The sequence below is a fragment of the Danio rerio genome, chromosome 9, assembly GCF_049306965.1.
Source record: "Danio rerio strain Tuebingen ecotype United States chromosome 9, GRCz12tu, whole genome shotgun sequence".
NCBI lineage: Eukaryota > Metazoa > Chordata > Actinopteri > Cypriniformes > Danionidae > Danio > Danio rerio.
Genome location: NC_133184.1, coordinates 51,022,501 through 51,042,500, shown reverse-complemented (window position 1 = coordinate 51,042,500; position 20,000 = coordinate 51,022,501). Strand labels below are relative to the sequence as shown.

At 37.2% G+C, this 20,000-nt stretch overlaps 1 protein-coding gene across 11 annotated transcripts in view; it reads left to right on the top strand.

Annotated features, from left to right (window-relative positions):
• b3galt1b (UDP-Gal:betaGlcNAc beta 1,3-galactosyltransferase, polypeptide 1b) overlaps nt 1-20,000 on the top strand; it is a 370,122-nt gene that overhangs the window by 260,978 nt on the left and 89,144 nt on the right. For 5 of the 11 annotated variants that reach the window (XM_009300444.5, XM_021479040.3, XM_073913216.1 and 2 more), the window contains one exon: nt 942-1,013. The exons of 3 other annotated variants lie outside the window; for them this stretch is intronic. The gene's annotated coding sequence lies outside the window, so the exon portion shown is untranslated. The remainder of the gene's footprint in view (nt 1-941; nt 1,014-20,000) is intronic. 3 more of the 11 variants (XM_073913219.1, XM_073913217.1, XM_073913214.1) reach the window with 1 other exon arrangement.

Sequence of the window (20,000 nt, the reverse complement as noted above, 5' to 3'; positions counted from 1 at the left end):
CAGCGTTGCCCTCGGGCAACAGAAAGTTTTCTTAAGGTTCGTGCTAAGATTTAGATGGAGTTTAATTTTTTTTTCAATATTTTGCATTAATTTAAATGTGTTATCTTCTATTTTTAAAGGTGTTTAGCGACTAAAATATTATTTTATTAAATATATCAGTTTAATAAATCTGTTTCGTCAAATGCATCTAAATATATGACCTATATTCACTGATAAATAAATAAAAAAATTCATTTTTAAAATGGGGTTTACTCAGTTATACTGAGCACTGGATATGTTTTATATGTTCTTCCCTATTTCCTTAATGATTCTGAAACAATTCGAATTCAACTTGTAAATTATTATTGCTCTCTGATCACTGACTCATGATATTTGATATATAATATGTGAAGAATTTTCTCTGTGATTTTGCATCATTGTTGCATAAAAAATATTTTGGGGTTGGGGAGTGGGGTCAAACTTTTAACAATAAAATGTTCCCAAAAGAACACAAAAAATCACATGGAATTATTTTTGTCATTTACCATTAAAATATGTGCAGTTGAGTGTTAATCATTTAAGTCAACTTAAAAGTAAAGTCAAATAATCACTTTTTTGCAGTGCAAATAATATAATAATATTACTAACAATAAAAATAATAATAATAATTATTATTATAATAACAATAATAATAATGATCCGTTTTTACAAGATTATTTATTTCAGTCTTTTTACTGCATTTTTTATATCAAATAAATAAGTGTGCAGCTTAAAGTTAGTTGCTAATACAGTGTGTTTCTTTTCTTCAGTAAACAATTTTGGTAAGGTTTCAAGTTGCCGCTTTAAATAAAATCCTGTTTTTAGAACAAACCGCTGCTTTACAGGCCACCTGAACACACGACACATCTGTATGACTGTGAAACCTGATACTGAACCAATCAAATCTCTTTTTCTCCCCACAGCAGGACAGTTTCACCTTCAGAATGAGATCTGAGCGTTTCCAGTTCAACCCCTGCTAAAATGACAGCACACAAGTGAGTTCTTCAGCTTTTCTATTATGTTAAACACGACCTGCACAGCCATTTGCGAAAACTTGGGTAAATGTTTTGAAAAGATAATAATAATAATAATAATAATAATAATAATAATAATATTAATAATAATAATAATAATAATAATAATTATTATTATTATTGTTATTATTATTATTATTATTATTATTGTTGTTGTTGTTGTTGTTATTAATATTGTTTTTTGTTGTTGTTATTATTGTTGTTATTATTATTCACAAGTTAAGAGCAATCATTTTTCAGTGTGGTACTGCAGGGTTTTTAGGGTAAAATTACAATTGTTTTAGGACCATGTCTTTATTTGCAACTGTTTTTGAACACTGTTTGCCCCATCTGAATAATGTGTAGTTTAATGTATGCTCCTTTAGTTTTCGTTAGTACAGAATAATGTTTTGTGTCTTTTAGACTTTGTTTCAAGTAGTTGCATAAGTAGGATAAAGTATATCAAGGCATTTTTTTCCTCTCAGAATCAAGCCCTTTAGTCTTAAACAGGCTTTACGTCAGGGATAAAGTTCATCCAGGAGGTTGTTATCATAGAATAAAACCTAACAAGTTTATCAGTAGCACAATAAAGAAAAACTGTCCTAGATATACTTATTACACGACTACTTGCCAAAAAAAAAAAAAAAAAGAGTAAATAAAAATTTAAATACAAAACATGTTCTGAGGCGTAACAGTTTATTAAATCTTTAATTTAATGCAAAGCTGACAGGAATGAAAACAACTGATGGAGTAAATAGAATAACTTGTACATTTTTCAGTCACAAGATGGTGACAGTCAAAAACAAAGCTGACAGAAACAAAAACAGCTGATGGAATATACACTAACCTGTGCATTATTCAATCACAAGATTGTGACAAACTGTCAAAAACACAAAGCTGACAGAACTAAAACAGCTGAAGGAGTATACACTAACCTGAGCCTTATTTAGTCGCAAGATAGCACCAAACTGTCAAAAACACAAAGCTGACAGAACTGAAACAGCTGAAGGAGTATACACTAACCTGAGCCTTATTTAGTCGCAAGATAGCACCAAACTGTCAAAAACACAAAGCTGACAGAACTAAAACAGCTGAAGGAGTATACACTAACCTGAGCATTATTCAATCACAAGATGGCACCAAACTGTCAAAAACGCAAAGCTGACGGAAACAAAACCGTATCCCTCATGGCATTCTGTGGAGGGTGCTCTGGGAGTATGGGGTCAGAGGCTCACTGGGGTAGTTTAATGCCGAGTGGAACATAGCTGACATGAAAATCAGTATCTCCAAGTTTGAGGCCATGGTGCTCCACCGGAAGAAGGTGGTTTGCCATCTCCAGGTTGGAGGAAAGTCCTTACCCCAGGTAGAGGAGTTCAAGTATCTTGAGGTTTTGTTCAGAGTGAGGGAAGGATGAAACGTGAGATTGACAGGCGGATTGGTGCAGCGGTAGCAGTTATGCGGTTATCTACTGGTTAGTTATGGTAAAGAAGGAGCTGGGCCGAAAGGCAAGGCTCTCGATTTACCAGTAAATCTACGTTCATACTCTCACCTATGGTCATGAGCTTTGGGTGATGACCAAAAGGACAAGATCTAGGATACAAGCGGCCGAAATAAGTTTCCTTCACAGGGTAGCAGGGTGCACCCTTTTTGATAGGATAAGGAGCTCTGTCACCCAAGAGTAGCTCGAAGTAGAGCCGCTGCTCCTCCACATCGAGAGAAGTCAGCTGAGGTGGCTCAGGCATCTGTTTCGGATGCCTTCTGGATGCCTACCTAAGGAGGTGATCCAAGCATGACCCATCGGGTAAAGAAATCGTGGAAGACCCAAGACAAGTTTTAGGGGGCTATGTCTCGTCTGGCATGGGAACGCCTCAGGATCCCCGAAGGAGCTGGAGGAACTGTCTGGGGAGAAGAAAGTCTGGGGTTCTCTCCTAAGACTGCTTCCCCCACAGCCTGACCCCAGAAAAGCGGTTGAAAATGAATGACAGGTAAAACTGTCTATTATGGATCAGTGATTCTGCGAGTTTTCAGCTTATTAATGACTTTGAGGTGTTGTTCATATGTGTTCAACTCATAAATACAGCTTATCCGACATGATTTGAGTTCACTATTAGACAGTGCTATGAAGGTTCCAGTATCTTTCTTATTCTTCTGCTTCTTTCATTGTTACAGCTATCCTGTTGTTTGCGCTGTTAAATACATCAATTTTCCATTGTGAGGAGAAACAAAAAGACTCACTGCAGAACGCTGGCATGGATGTCCTTGAATTGTGTGAGACTTGCCAAGGTCGATGAAAATTTGATCAGTATTGAAACTGCCTGGCCTGGTGCAGTTTAATCGCTCAAAATACCCTCCAAATTCTCTGCTCTCGCCCTGGCACTGACCACAACAGAGTCATTTGCATTTCACAGGCCAGAAAAGGCTGCAGTTTACTTCAGTGTCTCAGGCGGACTGCCAACACTGAGGCCAAAGGCAGACCTAGAGATCTTTGTATTACACTCACTGAGGCCTGTTAAATGGACGCAGGTTTAAATAATACTGCAGCCTAGGGACAGAGTGCAAATGGGTTAAATGCACATCCGTTTTTACTATTCTGCAGTACCTTTTTAAAATCATTTAGGTTTATTTTGTGCTTCAGAAAATCGTACATCAGAGTTTCAGAAATGTGCTATGCGTTTTAAAGGAAGTGCTTAAAAATGTGCTTGTTTAGTTCGAAATTTGATGTAATCTCATATGAAACGTGAAGCTATGGCAGGGCATCTAGTAGCCCTTCCTCTTTATATAAAAAAACAGCCAATAGCGTAGGGAAATTTTGATTGGTCAGAAGATTTAATGAGAAACTAAAAACTGGCCACAAAACTGTTGGCATACTGTAAATAATTTCCATGAGATGTTTATTTTTTTAATGTCTGTACATGAAATATAGATGATAAAATAGTAAAATATTTTGATTTCAGAGAAAATGAAAAGAAGCACATAAAATATTTCCTTAAGTTTTCCTTGAGAAAACTGAAAGTCATGTGCTTATTTCAGTATTAAAAATAATATTTCCAAAGAAGCGGCTGATTTTATTCAGCTATCCATCCCTTAATTTGTATTTTTTTAATCTTTGAAATGTATTATATAAAAAAGAAAATACATTTTTAAAAATTTGTGTTGAGTATAAATGTCACGTTAAATATATTATCAATCTGTTATATATTAATAATAGATTAAGAACATACTTTTTGTTTTTTTCTAGCTTTTCATTCATTCATTTATAATTTTAAACAGTATTTTATTCTGAAAAAATAAGAAACTTTTTTCGATTAAAAAATATAAAAAAGTTTTTCCAGAAACTGCAGAAGTGATCAATTTAATACATTTCATTGCAACATTTTAATTCTAATTGATGTATTCATTCATTCATTCATTCATTTTCTTTTCGGATTAGTCCCTTTATTAATCCGGGGTTGCCACAGCGAAGTGGTTGAACTAGGTATTGCACCCATGATTCAAACAATTAACAGCATCTACATTTAATAATGTTATAGAGGTTTAATACGTATTAATTCAATAATAAACCTTACCATTTTGTTGGAGTTGCGTGAGTGCACTATTCTGAGCTTATGAATGGTTGTATTTAAATTTCTATCGTGTTTCAACTAATGCAATCAGCTAAATTGCTTATGACTGCAAATCTTGTCACGTAGCATGTTGTTTGAACATGGGGTTACAATGTAACCTGCTCAACTAATATTTACGTTTGTAATATTTATATTATTTGCAATTAATGACCACCTCGTGTGGATCTCTGAATCTGCATCTCATTTTGGGGGCTGTTCCTGTCCAACAGAGGATGCATTTTGGTCACGGAGGCATACTTCGAGAGCCTTCCTGACTGAATGAATCAAAAACGCGTTTTTTTCACAAAGGCAACCTGGGGTGCTGAAATATAATTGGCTAAAGTGGTAGTGGGTGGGTTAAAAGAACCAAAACAATGACTGATGTTGTGGCACGTAATGCACATTTTCAAAGCAGAATATCTGACTTCAGCATTGTTCTCAAATAAACAAGAATGTTTAATGTTTATGCTTTAGAAGAGTCAAAAACTTACAAACAGAACCTATATATATGTATATCAAATAGGTAACATTTTTTGATGCTTCGTTTGAGTATTAGTAGACTGTCTGCTTAATATCTGTTGATACTGCTCCTTCAACAGACATTTAACTGACTACAAGAAACATTGCAAGTACATGTCAATTTAAACTAACCTTAACCCCAACCTAACAGTCTACTTATCTGATGAGAATTAGTTGACATGTAGTTACAATGTAACTTAAACTCTACAAACGGACCATCAAAATAAAGTGTGACCATAACATATATTAATTTTTAACTTTATTTTACCTATAGATGTTTTTATTAACTCTTTATTTATGCAAAACAAAACATTTTATATCAATTAATCCAAACAGCCTTTCAAAATTATATGAAATTGTGAGGCTTTGCAGTACATTAAATGTCATACAAAAAATATTTGTCCCACTTTATATTAAGTGGCCTTAACTAATATGTACTTACATAGGAATTAATAGTTTGTTACAATGTACCTATTGTGTAAATATATGTATTTACTATGTACTTATGCTTGATTAAATACATGTATGTAATTACATCTGTAATTAACTTTTGTAATTACATTTGTAAATACACTGTTGACCATCCCATACACCTTAACCTACCCTTAAACTTACCCATGCCACCAAACCTGTCCATAACCCAACCTCTATCCCAACTCAAAAGCACCACAAGTGTTCTCAAATGCATTATAAACACAGTAAGTACATTGTATTTATTTTTTTGATGGAAGTACATTGTATTTAGGGACACAATATAAAGTGGGACTAAAATATGAAACAATAAAATAAAAAAATAAAACTTAGATTTAAGACAAAACAAACCCATTCATTGTGTAAGTAAATCCAGTGTTTGCTGAGTAAACTAAACATCAAAGTGCATACATAATGTAAATCATATTATATAAACCCCCTATGCTTGCTTAACTGTGATGTTATCCTAATAGAAAAGTCAGATTGTATTTCCATATTTAAAATAGTGCATGTTTAATATGTTATGCACTATGATGAGGACATGGAGAAATGTGCAGCTTGACCTGTTTGGGTTATATTGTAGTGCTTGTAGTTGTCACAGCGTGATGAAAATGAATTGATGTAACAGGGTACAGAGTTTTTTTAGAAAAAGGACACATGAGGCTCGAGGCAACAAAAAATCTCCTTCTGCCTTCCTGTAGGAAAAACGAGAGGCAGCGAAAACAAAAGAACCGCCGTTTGATATCTCAGATTCATTACACACAATCAAGATGCTATCTAAATGACTGCAGTAAATGACTTTCCACTTCAGCTGTTCATTTCAGTTCCATGCAATGCAGTATGTGACGGTATATACAGCTGTGGTGGTGTGTGACATGCATTTGTTTTGTCAAACTGGCTTTAATATTTGATATTAATTGAGCAGGATTTTTAAAGAGCCCCTATTTTTGCATTATAAAAAAGCTATATATTGGTTTTGGGGTCTCTAGCATCAGGCCAATATGCATGGAACGTCAAAAAACACTTTCTTTGTCTTATAATTTGCATCTAATTTTAACTATCCCAATGACTGCCATATGATTTGTTTAGCGCTACTATTGTTCCCAAACCCTTCTAAATACGAAGCTAATCTGCTGTGATTGGTCCGATGACCCAGTCTGTTGTGATTGGTTGTCTGAGTTCAGCGCAAGACAGAGAGACGCCCACCACTGTTATGAAGTAGCAGAGAGTGTGTGAGAGCCCAATGCAGGATTGCAATAAAGCAATGCTGTTAACCCTCTAAAATCGATGGGAGCACCCCTGCTCCTGTTTGTGTGTCTCTGTTTAAAAGCCAATAAAAAACGAAAGCATATGGGTTGAGCAATAATTTTTTTGCATATGAAATCATGAATTATGCTTTCAGATCAAGCCCAAAACAGTCTCCTGTTGCAATGCTTACACTCTTTAATGAGTTTACACAAATAGTCTAAAATGTTTACAAAAAAAAAAAACTTTAATACACTGCACGCCTTTGCATATGTGTTTTATAAAGGTTGTTAGTGGTTGCTATGCATATGACATAATCACCTCATGTGCAATGTTAACCCATCAGGTTTGACTCCTGTGGTGATGTCACACAGTGCGCTGTTTGATTTACGTAATATGTGCTCTTCTATGTATGAGTGTGTGCTCTTCTCGCCGTGGTTTCTCTTCATCCGTATTAAAAGTAAAAGTTTTAGAGTTTAGACTGTAAATAAAGTCAGGTTGTGTTCCAGCAGTATGTGTGTCTATGCAGGCCATGAATGTCCCCTGTAGAATAGGTAGAGGTCACGCAGAGCTTCAGGCCCCCACTTGGCATGTACTTTTTTATTTTTATTAAAATACTTATTTTTAATGATATTATGAAAAAAGACCTTAAAAGAAAATGTTGTATGTGATTTTTGTTTCATTAAAATGAGCAGAAACCCTGGTCCCCTCTTGGCCAGTATAGACCGACAATCCCCTTATAGTAACATAGGTGTGTATGCGTGTGTGTGTGTGTGTTTGCTCTGCTCTGTTAGATCTGTTAGCAAGAGGGAGAGAGTGTGTTCACTCCACTCTTTGTTAGATAAGTATGTGTGTGAATTAGAGTTTGTGTTCACTTGTGAGTGTCTGTATGTGTAGTCACATTGATAATTTAATAATACACTGTTAGAAATAAAGGTACGGGAGCTGTCAATGGGGCAGTACCTTTTTAAGGGATACATATTTGTACCCAAATAGTCCACAGTGGTACCTAAAAGGTGCATATTAGCACCCAAATGTACCTAAAAAGTACTTTTCAGGTACCATTATGGACCCTTCAGGTAGAGGTCTGCATTCCTGCAGCTGTCCCGCGGGAGCCGCGGGACCCGACCAGATTTCCGCGGCGCAGGACTACATTTCCAAATAAAGCGCAGGAGCCATCGGTAACGGGTTTAATTTGGGATGGGAGCGGGCCGTCTAGCAATATCACTCCCGACTCCCGAGCGCAGAATGACAGTTGTGTATGTGAGTGCGCGCGTGAATGAGAGAGAGAGCTTTGTTTGTGTGTTTGTGTGTGTGTGTGTGTGTGTGTGTGTGTGTGTGTGTGTGTGTGTGTGTGTGTGTGTGTGTGTGTGTGTGTGTGTGTGTTAGTGCGCGCGTGTGTTAGTTAGTGCGCGCGCACGCGAATGAGAGAGAGAGAGCTTTGTCTGTGTGTGTGTGTGTGTGTGCTTGGTGCTTATGTGTGTGTGTTTATACAGACAGCTTGTTATAGGCTGTCTGGACTCTGTATAGCTGGGGGGTTTTCGTTTTTTTTCTCCCCCCGCTCTTTAGCGGGATCGGGCGCGGCGGGTAGAAAACGGGGCGGATCGGGCAGCGGGACAACAAATGGTGAATGTAAGTGGGAGCGGTCGGGTTTGGGCTAAAACCTGGCGGGTGCGGGCGGGAGCGGGATTCAAAATTTTGTCCCGCGCAGATCTCTACATTCAGGTACAAATATATACCTTAAGTATACTGAAGTAAAACAACACATATTTTTGAAACAATACAGTTTCAAATTCTGTATTAATAGATAAGCGTGTGTGTGTGTTTCTCTCTGTCTTTCTGTGTTTGTGTGCGTGCGTGTCTGTTTGTCTGTCTGTCTGTCTGTCTTTCTATTTGTGTGTGTGTCCATATGTGTGTGCTTTTTGTCTGTGTGTCCTCTGTGTGTGTATGGATGTGTATGTGTGTGCGCTTGTGTTAGATCAGTGTGTGCAGTGCAGGCCTCAGGAACAGAAGGCAATGAAACCTTAATTACATCCTCTGTTATCTTGCTTCTTGTCTGTGGTCCTCTGGAGCTGCACTGTGTATTCCAGCCATCAGCGCTTCACCTGTGGATAAACAGCAGCATTGTTTGAGCAGCACACGCTTCACATTAACAATACGCAACCTTCTGCACCAGCACATTTTACCACTCATGTTCACCACATTCCTCTTATCTTCAGATGTTTCATTTGCCATCCAATAATGATAGCAGAAATGATTTTACAGGAGCGCATGAACAATCTCAAAAGCCTGAGCAAGGGACATTATAAAACAAATCAGCTCTGTGCATGAATATTAAGCACAACGTGTTGTTTAATGTGACAGGTTTTTATTGTGTATCAGACGCATTTACGAAAATTAAAATCTTAAATACGATTGAAATGTTTTCCTCCAGTTTTATATTTGTTTGTTTATTTTATAGCTTATTTAAGTGGTAGTGACTGTTTCATTCATAAAAATGTAGCATCATTTACTGAAGTACACATGTCAGACATTACCGGATGTCTGGAATATCGTGGAATTTTAAAAGGTTTATTCTAGACATCGAAAGTCAGTTGTATATTGCAGTGCTTCCCACACATAGACTTTACTTGGGTGGACCGCCCAGGTATATTAAAGGCCGCACAAGTGTATTTGGTGGTGACACATTAACAATACTATTATTATCATCCTTTTACACTTTTTTTTTTGTATCCGCCAAAGAAAGCCAAACATTTGCGATCGATCAACCAGTGGAAAATCTCTCGCTCTTCACGTTTCCCATAGATATATACACTAGATATCGCATAGGGACCCTGAACATGCGTCAATAGCGCCGACACATTGGTACAGTGCTCCCAGGACAAATGTCATTCAACCGCACTAAACAAGACAGTGTCATTACGTGAAGATGCGGGACTTTAGCATTGTCTACGGGTGTAGTAAAGCGCAAACAAAGAAAACAAAGCACAAAGGCAGAACATTTCATAGATAAGATTCAGTTTTTTACGTTTTTGTATGTTCTGAACTTTTGTGCTAAACAGTAGCGTTATTGATGATAATACAGTCACTTACTGCATTCACTATAAGTCAAAGTAGCTCCAACTCGCACTAAACACTCGGCTTATGCTAGTTTTGTTGAATAAAATCAGCAAACAATGCAAAATAAATATGACAACGAGATGCTGCGGTGCCAGAAACTTGTATTGTTGTCAGCAAGCGAACGAGTCGTTCATAACGGAGATTCATTCACAAACGAGTCGCTCCCTCCATCAGTATGAGAAGTGAAAGCAGGAGAGGAGTTGTGTTTCAGTACACCAATTAGATCAGGTTTAACAGGGAGGGTGGATAGTACATTTCCATAATACATTACCATACACACAAACACAAGCTTTTTGTCAGGAATGCCTGTGTGATCACTGATCCATCAATGTAGAAAAGTGATGTAAAATGATAATTTTCGTAATAAAAAAAAATTGCATACTAACATCCAGGAAAACTCCCGATCATAGATATATGTGTATATGTGTAAATCTCTGGCTTTGGATGGCCACACTTCTCCACTGTACCTTGGTCCCGCATTCATTTCAATAGAGCGCTACCCTGTAGTAAAATGGTGGCTCTATTGACGCATTCCTTCCAATAGACAATAACAGGGTAGGCGACATCTAATGTTCGGTGTGCTTGCGAAGTCTGTCAACACTCACACAAACACTCACCGTGCTCTGCAGACAAACACTAGCTATGTTTCCATACACCTATTTTTATGCACATTTTGCACATGCACATAAAAAACAGTTGATGGAAACACCATGACATTTAAAACTGCTTTTATTCTAGCCAAAATAAAACAAATAAGCCTTTCTCCAGAAGAAAAAAATATTATCAGACATACTGTGAAAATTTCCTTGCTCTGTCAAACATCATTTGGGAAATATTTAAAAAAGAAAAAACAAAACAAAAGGGGGTTAATAATTCTGATTCAACTGTGTGTGTATATGTATATATATATATATATATATATATATATATATATATATATATATATATATATATATATATATATATATATATATAATTTTTTTTTTCCCATCGTCCTTATGTACTGAGGCTATGCTGATGGTTTTCTTCACTTGATGTTGCCACTGTTACACTGAATGCTCGTGTTAATTAAAAGAGCACTTCCACAGACTGGCTGCGTGCGTCTGATGAGAGTAAATTTGCTTTATAGATTGCCCAATTATTAATGTCTAATGGCTAAATGAAATCCGCGGATAGTCTGGGCCTTTTAGATATGACCTCTTGTAATCTTGAAGTTTGGCCAAGATGAGATCTCAGCGCTTGCTCATTTTTGATGGAAAATAATTCATACAACAAAGTCTGCATGCGTTTTCCTCTCATTTCAAGGCTTTTTTTTCTTCTGTTCACTTTTGAAGCAGCATTTGAATGAACAAGCAAGTTGTTTTAGATCTTATTCTGGTTCTGGTATTGATTTTATAATCAGCGTTGTTAAAGAATAAGTGGGTGGATTTTGGCAGAACTGCAGCTTCTTGATGGTGAAACAGTGGCTTTTGAAAGTGGAGTCTCAGAGAACCAGGTTGTCATTTGCACTCGGAGCTGAACTTCAGTCTGTGTCTCTGGGATTCAGGTCTCCAGAGTGCAGGACCCAGCAGGATTTGCAGTCGTCAGTCATGAATCTATTATTCATAGCCTGTGCAAATCCCTCATCATCACTGAAGATCTGCTGTTTGAGCTCCAGCATCACTGAACTCATGTCAGATACCACAGTGTGCCTGACTGTGTGTTCACTCAGGAGGACTCTACTTGCTGAAACTTTAAAAAGGGCCATTGATAAAATACATAATCATCAAGTAGAGCATGCTGTCACTTTTTTACTGAGTTGTGCAAAATTCAGAGAATTATTGTTATTAATATTATTTATTACTTTTCCCATTTATTGTATTTTATTAACGTCTACTCCTACCCCAACCCTAAACCCAGCCATCACAGTAATGTAAAAACAGTAGCTGTACAGAGTATTATTTATTAAATTACCTAATAAATTGTATTATATTAATGCCTACCCTGACCCCAACCCTAAACCCAGCCGTCACTGTAATTTAAAAATAATAAATATTGTTACAAAAATTAGGCTATATTGATGTGCGGTTGTTGCACTCTCTCTGTCCCTCTCTCTCTTGTTAACATGCTTAAATACTTGTGTTATATGACAATATAAAAGGTTTTTTAGTCCTCATGTATGAGATTTAAAGCTTGGGACTTGGCTGATGTCTGTTCCGAAATGAAAGTGTCAGAGTTGACGTCATTTGCAACGCTTTTTAATGACGCGTGACTCGTATTGACAGGTGAAAATCTGATCTACCTGCTTGCACTGCAGACACGAGGGCACAGATCAAATTCATATCGGATAGATGTCCACATATGAACAAGGCCTGAATCTGATTTGAGTAAATTGGAATCCATTTGATTTTTTTTTTCCTGCTTAAACGTATATGGGCTATATATATTGTGCCACATGGAAGAAAAAAAATCTGAATTGAGTCACTTGAACCATGCAGTGTAAATGCAGCTATTGTTCCTCTGTGTCGAGTTTCTCAGTGGGTGTATTGTTTTTTTCTGAACGCCAGCTTATTGTACAAGTAGCTAAAACTCACTCATTCAGAGGCAGGAACCGGCGGATGTGCAACAACATTAATCATAAGGTAAACACAAAACAAAAGTTTCCATCTAGAGCTACTTAACGGGACTCGACACTTGTAAAGACTCGCTCCAACTAGTTCGCATGGCTCATGGTCCCACCCACACTGGTCACAGCTACCAAGCTGACAAAGGACTCTGCGACCACGTGAAGGCTGCACCGGTGTGGTAAAAAATCACAACCTTCGCTGTGACTGATGCCGCTGCTGACACGCACCTCTCTGTGCACGTCCTGTCATGTTGATATGTTTATATGCGTTATTACAGAGACATGTTAATATGCAGCCCAAAATGGGAGGGATTTGGATCCTATTTTAACATCAGGAAATTAAAAAAAAGAGACTTATTGTCTTAAAATCACCCCAGTATGACTGTGTACACACTATACCTACACAAAGTTTTTTCTAAATAGCTTAGAAAAGACGATTTTCATCATAGGTGCCCTTTAATGAGTCTGCTTTTGAACAGACTGGCTAAGTTCTTGAGTTTTCCTCCCAAAAAGCGCCTCACGCCTCCAAAAGCCACCGGGCATTCAATGCCTTCTGTCTTCTTTTTCTTTTTCGTCTTATTTTTCTTTTTGATATTTGGCGCCAGTTTGTCAGGAATTGACGATTTTGTTCTCTTTGGATGTAAACGCAAATTTATTTGCAAATGTTTTTGTGATATTCCAGTTTTTCGCATAAGTCTAATTATAAGATCTCACGGTTCAAGCCTAAGTTCAATTCGATATCTTGGTGCAATGATGCTTTCCATACACAATTATTTATTTTACTTTACAACTTTACTTTTTAGGGTGCTTTCACACCTGCCTTATTTAGTTCAGTTAAATTGCGCTAGAGTTCATTTTCCCTCTTGGTGCGGTTCGTTTGGGCAGGTGTGAGTGCAGCAATCGTACTCGAGTGCGCACCAAAAGTGGACCAAAAAAGCTTTCAAACAAACCTTGGAGCGGTTCATTTGTGGTGAGAATATGATCCGAACTAAAACAAACCCAACCGCAAAAGTACTGCGCCTTTTGGACTTATCCAGCTGCCGATGCGCTGTGCATTATGGGATATGGAGGAAAAGTGTTTGTTGACAACGCTTTACCTACAGAGAGAGAGAGAGAGGGGGAAAACACACTACCTGATGAATTGTTGGTAATATTTCCTCCTCCTGAAGTGAAGTGCGATACATTTAAACATTGTTTTCGCTTCATTTTCGAAATGTATTGTTTGTCTTAAGCAGGGGTACAATCAGTCAGAGCAGTAATCCTTCCATATTAAAAAGCGACATTTTGTGTCTGCAGGTTTGTTTACTTGCGGGAGTTCATTGACATTTTCCCGCACGTGTATTCTGACCAATCAATAAGCAGTTTAGGAAATATATTCAACAACATCTGGCCAATGAGTGATGTGGATTTTGGCAGATGACTGCATTTTGGTTCTTTTCAACTGGTTTAGACCAAAGCCAGCAGTGTGGTGTGAAAACGACCCAAAGATGGCAGAAAATACAACGAGGTATCATTTCTTTCCCTTGGTCTTTGAATAAATGAAGTCAGATATGTAAACTGTACTTTTAATTTTACCTGCTCAAAGAAAACACACTTTTTGAATGTATCAAACAAAACTTAAGAACAATCTGTAATAAGTGGGATCGGCAACAGAGGTGAGGATCCAAGGGTCAATACAGGAACAGGCAGGATCATGCAGGTAATCCAAAGGATGGTCAGAAAAACAGGCGAATGTTCGGGAGAGGCGGCAAAACAACATAAACTATAAACAAAGCAAAGGGAAAAAAATGGCAAAGCAAGACAAGGAAAACGCTTTGATAATGCTCACAGGTCGCAAGACTCAGCAAAGTGTGTGTGTGAGTGAAGTGTATTTATAGTCCTGGTTATCAGTCTTCATGAGCTCTAGCTGTGTGTGAGTAATCAGGGGTGACCTGAAACTGGTGTATGTTTGCTGCATAATGGGATATGTAGTCCGGTTCAGTGGCAGATGTGATGTGTTGAGTGCCCTCTAGTGTGTCTGGTGGGCACTCAACTTAATGACTGTGACACAGAGACAGAGGACAACAGGGGCATTTATAGCAAAATAAACTAATGCAAATATTACTCCTGCTTGCTTTTTGAATGTCCTTCTTTTCAGTGTTGTTAAATGCCTATGATTCGTCATCATGTACAATCACTCAACAGAAATGATTGTTACTGGACTGGGAAAGTTTCGCAGTTCGCTGCATTGCAAAGTTCAAGCTTGGTGAATTCTGACCTGCAAAATCGCCTCACGTGACTGCGTGAGACCAATCAAAGATCTAAACATGACCTCTTTTCAAAGAGTTGAAACAGGCCTGCCTTAATGAATTCTGCAAACACCAATGCTAATGCAGCACACGTATACGCATCCTTTCAGCAGAATCAAGACTGTAAACTGAAATGCATACATCTGAAATGCGCATTGTTCTCTAACTACATCCCATCAGGACGGACACTTCCCCGAAAGCCTGAATTCTGTTGGCGGAAGATGATGGCTATAATCAGCTGTGTGATTAGAAGAAGGCTTTGATTGTATCCGCCAGGTTTCTCTCTCTCAAACCTGGCTGAGGAGAGATTCTCTAGAGAGAGCTAATAGGATCTAAAGACCGCGGTGAAAATTTGTGAGTCTGAACTGCGTTCCCTCATTATCGGGCCACGCTCGCATGGAGAATGTTAAGCAGGCTGCTGCACACCGACACGCGCTAACTTCATCAAAGAGAATATTTCAGATCCGAGAGCACAGTCAACCTGAACACATCGGCTGTCATTAGGATTATTAAGATGCTTTGGAGTTTGAAAGTGGACGGATGCTGCATTCTCTTTTGTTATTTGTGTACTGTTCAGAACTAAATGCTTGTAACATTCTCAAATTTGAATATAAGTACCAAATAGATAACCTATAATTTATAGTGACGTTTCTTTTTAAATATATATTTTTAATTTTGTTTGTTTACCATGTTTTATATTAGTATTTTCAACCCAGGCTCATTCTGATTCCATATGCGTCCCATGAGCTACTTTGTTTTGCTTTTTTTTTTTTTTTTTTTTCACAAATCTCCAGTGGCGCTTCTTGACCAGAGTGACTTGGCGGGCCGGGCAGGGCCCACTTGTACTTTTAGGGGGCACACTTTAGCATACATCACAAACTACTTAATTATTTGAATTCATTTTTTTCATACATCACTCTGTAGTCATCATAAACAAGCTAAATAAATAACTTAGGCTCAAAATAATCTTCCTTGTTAACTTTGTATTGTAGGATAACACATTTATAACATTCAAGTACATCAAGGCAAATTTTTGCACCTGTAAACTTTAACAGATGCAGTTAAAGTCATTTTTTGCCCTCTCGTTAATTTAAAATAATGTTTTCCAAGTGATCTTTAACAAACCAAGGAGATTTTCACAGTATTTCCTATAATCAATATTTTTTTTTTTCTGAAGTCATAATAAGTCTTATTCCTTAGTTTATTTCTTGGAAAAAAGCAGTTTTTAATAATAATAAAAAAAAAAAAAAAATATATATATATATATATATATATATATATATATATATATATATATATATATATATATATATATTAGGGATGTAACGGTATTGTAAATACCGTCATACCGCAATATTATTTTTTTTCGATATTACCGAAGTCGCATGACTCGGTAAAACTATAGGTCTTCTGAGAAAATTTGCTCAGGCGAATGAAGCGAACGGGAGGTAGCAAAAACTACAATACCCATCAGCCCATGCTTGACCATCATCCCTTGCGGTCTGTTGTCGCTACAGATCCAGTAATGCGGAAATGGAGTGTGCTGCTAGAAGCGGGGATGAAAAGAGCTGGAAAACTCTAAGGTCGCACACCAGAAGCGGCGCTCGGCGGCGCGCCGCGCAGCGCCACGCAGCGCCATGTATTTTAGAATTCTAAACATAGGTTTCTATCAGGATACACACACCGGCGCCGCAAGTCGGCGGCGCCCGGCGACGGCTCAGGACGCAGTTCATTTTTCAGCCGCGCCACAGAGCGCCATCTGATTAGTTTCATGTTAAATATCATTCGAATGAGCGCGTCTGGTGTGTGATACTTATAAACTGTCATGTACATCTGAAAACGGAAGCGGGGCTGCAGACATTCGCCTCTCTGATTGGGGCATTTCCTTAATATTAAGTAGCCTAACACACACAGTTCAGTCCTGCATCTTCTCCGTGTAAGTTCACACTTCGCAAGTTTGATCAAGGCTGCAGTCTCTTCTTCTCAGTTTGATATGGAAAAGCAGATTATACCGAGGACACGGGTAAATCTTCAAAGGGAACAGTGTACTTTATAACTTCATTCACATCACCCTGGCTACGTTGTTTCACTTTCTCAACAATAAAATGTAAACATGATTTAAGGAACTGCCTATTTTCATTTTAATATTAGCAACTTAGACAGCAGACATGTTGAGGCGTCGTGCTGCATAAGATGAGCGTCATCTTCACTGTGGATATTTATAACAAAACGGAGCCGATAAAAACACTTCCTCCTTTCAATTTCAGTGAAAATACGAAACACAGCCTCTCTTTTGCTGAGTATCAGTTTTAAGAATCGATAATGGCCATTTTAAAAGTATAACAAACAATAAGTTTATACATTATAGGAAATAAAGGCAAGCGATCAGTCAATATACAGAATGGACGTGGTTACATTAATCATTAACTTATCTTTGCGCTCAGCCAAAACACGTTAACTGAGAACAAGTAATAGATTCCAATGCCCAAAGTCAGGGAATATGTCGTTAGATAAAGACAACAAGATAAATGAAATATCCCGTTTAATAAATATAGTGAGATTAGATCCAGCGGGAGATGCTTGATGAGAAGTCCGACTAGCAGAGCTCTCATCTGGGTAGATGGGCTGAGTGTGATTAAATGTTGAATGTGATGAGTTTTCAACAATACTAAATTGAAACTTTATTTTTTTACATGGTTTAATATTTTTTTGTTATTAAAATTGAAGTTCCTATTTCAAAGCTTACAGATAGATGGCTAATTTGTATGTCATTGACACTTTTGGCACTTTTTTGGAGTATTTTCATAAGTTTTGTTTTTTCCTGTAAATGATTCAATAAATACCGTACCGTGACATTCATACCGAGGTATTACCGTACCGTGAAATTCTGATACCGTTACATCCCTAATATATATATATATATATATATATATATATATATATATATATATATTATGGTCAGTGTTATTAGCCTCCTTAAGAACTATTTACAGTATATTTTGGATTGTATACACGACAAACCAGTTATACAATAACTTGACTATTCCAACTTTCCTAGTTGACATAAACTAGTTAAGTCTTTAAATTGAAAATCTAAAACTTTAATCTGAATCAAAGGCCATAGAATACAGTTAAACTCGGTAAGTTAAACCTGGTACCGGGTCTGTGACGTCATCGACAATTGCTTCAAGATTTAAAGGGCTAGCATTGCACCAGACCCCCTTAAGTGGTTTTGTTTGAAAGTGTAGAATCTATATTTTATGCACATATGCATCACTTTGGTTTTTATTTTACTGTAAAAAAGTTATTTACACTTAAACACATTGGTTCATTTTCATATTTTTCATATGACACATGTACAAGTTATACCTCAAATGAAAGCTCTTGCCGGTGCTCATACGATTCTAGCAATCTTTTTACTGAATTATATTTACATATCAAACAGTTGCCGAATAAATCACGGTGTTTCCATGGAGCAGAAGTGAAAACAATACATTTATGATCACTAAGCAGCCCCAGATAGCACAGACACCAGTTAACTCTTGCCTTATGCTGTGTGCTTCAGGGCCATTTCTCCTCTGTTTTTGAGATGATGTGCATAAATAATCCTTTTATATGTCTGACTTGGTCCAAAAACAGTGAATTATGTTTGATCAAACAAAAAAATTGTGAAATATGAAAACAATGATCGGCCCCTGTGGCTTGTACAGCACCTCTCATCAGTTGGAATACAATAACTTTTACATAGATTATGGTGGAGACATTTTTCTTTTTTCCTATGATTAAAGACATTTGTAGGAACCACCAAAATTAATTACAGCACCCTAAACTGCACAGAACCTAAAAGGTACACCTTTAAATTTGAGTTTATTAAAAAAAAAAAAAAAAAAAGTGCCTCTTTTTTTAGGTGTTTATTATAACACAGACAACATATACAGTTATTTTAAACATTTTCAATGGTGGTTTATGAAAATTTAAAGGGTTTTCTTTAAAATGACACCACATTCTTGCATTTACATCCCTGCATGTGGATTTGGGAAGCTTTTAAACTTGGGTAGGCAAAATCCAGGCGGAAATCCCAAATCAACAGCAGAGTTTAACTGGTTAAAGGGACTTTATACAATTATCCTGCAAAATAACAAGTAAAATATTATGCATCTGTCACCATGGGAAGATAAAGTATTTATTAGAAATTAGTTAAAATATTATGTTTAAAAACATGTTGTAAAAAAATCATGTGTTTGAAGAATCGTACTTTGTCACTACTGAAAACAAAAACAAATGCAGGCAAAACTAAATGAGTTGAATATTACTTTTACATGAGCGTAACTGAAAACTACATTTGATCAATGTGTCACCTGTTCACTGGTACTTGCCAACTGTTTGTAAGGCCAAGGTTGCATTTCTTAACGTAAAACTATGTACACACAATTTCTGATTATAACCTCTGCATAGCCGAGGACTTCCAGTATTAAACATTTTAAAATTACCATTGAAAACAAAAGTCTAATATAATCAACAGTGGACATTTTGATAGTGTTTCATAACATGAATGTTACTGAAGTCGAATATTTTTATAACCTGTGTTAGTTTGGGGGTTAACGTCTGACGAATGCGGGAAACTGATGCACGCAGAAGCATGACCGAGTGTGCACGCGAGACAGGCCTTAGTCATGTCTTCGCAGTCTGCCACTGATTACTGATCTCGTTTCTCAGTGGCGTTTTGACAAAAATGCGGGTCCAAATTTAGGGGGGCCAGAGGGGGGCCAAGCTTTTTGACACCCCCCTAGAACTGCCACTGCAAATCTCTAATTTCTCTCACGAGTCCCATTTGTTCCTGCCCTTCTCATGTAAATCTACCAGAGGTCACTGTCGACTGACTGAATGAATGAATGAATGACTGACTGAATGACAGACTGACCAATCGACTGACCCAGCTTTTGATCAAACCTCCTCCTTTCCTAAACCCAACCGATAGTGTTTTCAAAAGCACCAATTGATCAGTGCCCACCAACTTCCACAGTTCTTTCAAAAGCAATCCAGTACAAGAAAAGCCAGATTTTTACCACATTATCAGATTTTACTACATTCTCACCGTTTTTTACTTGTTTATTTATTT